Here is a 1929-nt window from a genome sequence, read left to right as displayed (position 1 = left end):
TTTTTTAACCCTTAATTTTTGGTGTATTGTCTTATAGGTGGAAGAGTGGTAAGGGTGGGCAATGGGGGTCAAGTGACTTGCCCAGGGTCACACAGCTGGGAAGTGGCTGAGGCCAGGTTTGAACCTAGGACCTCCTGTCTCTAGGCCTGACTCTCACTCCACTGAGCTACCCAGCTGCCCCATAAAATTGTTTTTAATTAGTTATTGATATGGTCAACTATGTTTATAATTCTCTAAATATTGAACCAGCCCTCTTTTCTTAGTATAAACCTCATAATGTATGATCTTTGTGAAATACTGCATTCTAATTGTTAGTATTTCAATATTTGCAGGAAGGATCATGAAGTAAATCAGTCCATAGCAGTGAAGGTGAACCTTTTGGAACTCTTTTGGGACCCTGTGCCATGACCCACCAAGTCCCCCAGACTGTGTGTCTGTGCCCCAGCCCACATTGCTTGCCATGCCCCATCCCTAACTACATGCCCCACCCACCCCTGCATTCAGGGGAAGGGGTGGGACAAGGGGGCAGGCCTGGACTACAGGCTGGCCAAATCAGGGCTGAACTGCACAGTTAAGGTGGAAGGAGACTTTAGTATTCCATATCCTTCCATTGAGTTTGGGGTCCAAGCCAGGGGCCTGTGTGTACCCAAAGAGAGGTCTCTGCATGCCATCTTTGCACACAAGCCATAGGTTTGCCATTATGGATCCACAGGTTCCTTTTTTCCTCTCAGATTTTTCTCTCTCAAATTTACCTATTAAAACTATATTTTTGCTCTAGAGGAAATTTGATCAACTGCTTTATTATCTATTTTTATTTAAAGAAAATGACAACTTTTTTTCTGTCTTAGAATCAATATTAAGTATCAGTCTCAAAGCAGAAAAGCATTAAGGCTATAGTTTTAGATCCAACTCTCTGAGCCAACTTTTGGCCCATTTATGTTATTATTTCTTTTGTAATTATTAACACTTTTAATCCAGATGAATTTCAATATAATTTTTCTAGTTCTATAAAGCAATATTTTTATTGTTTAATTATTAGAGCATTGAAGAACTAAATTAATTTTGGAAGTATTTTAATTGTATTATACTCTTTCCTCCTACACCCCCCCCAGATATTTAGATATATCTTTCTTTAAAATGTATTTTATAGTTGCATTCATATATGTGAATGATGAGTGTTGGTACATAGATTCTCAAATACGTTATATATCCTATAGTTATTTAAAATATAGATTTGTTTTTCTATCTCTTCCTGTAGGGTCTTATTACTAATGTATAGAAATGATTATAATATATTCATATTTATTTCATATCATTCCAGTTTGCTAAAATTATTTTAATTAATTTAGAGACTATTTATCTAAGTTTATCATCATGTCTTCTGCAAAAGTAATTTCATTTTGTATTTAAATTGAATTTTATTTCTCCAGATTACATATTGTTACAATTTTTAATATTCATTTTCTGACATTTTTGCAATTTGTGTAGTCTCCCTTACTCCTGGCCTTCTCTTCTCCAAGAAAGCAGGTAATACAATATAGACTGCACATATATTCTCTTAAATACATAGATCCATATTCATTATATCATAAAACAAGACACATATATATTAAATTAGAGAAAAATTCATGGAAGAAATAAAATGTAGAATGGCATGTTTCAATTTGAACTCAGACTTCTTTTCATCATAATGCCCTTGGAGTTGTTCTGGATCCTTGCCTTATTGATAATAGTTAAATCTTCACAGTTGATCTTCATACAGTATTATTGTTACCATGTATAACCTTCTCCTTGTTCTGCTCACTTCACCATACATCATTTCATAAAATTATTATCAGGGTTTTTTGTAATCATTTGTTTTTCACTTCTTCTAGTACAATAATATTCCATTATAAACATCTACCACAACTTGTTCATCCGGTTCCCAAT

Source organism: Gracilinanus agilis, chromosome 5 (assembly GCF_016433145.1).
Source record: "Gracilinanus agilis isolate LMUSP501 chromosome 5, AgileGrace, whole genome shotgun sequence".
Taxonomy (NCBI): domain Eukaryota; kingdom Metazoa; phylum Chordata; class Mammalia; order Didelphimorphia; family Didelphidae; genus Gracilinanus; species Gracilinanus agilis.
Note: the sequence above shows the minus strand (reverse complement) of the source record.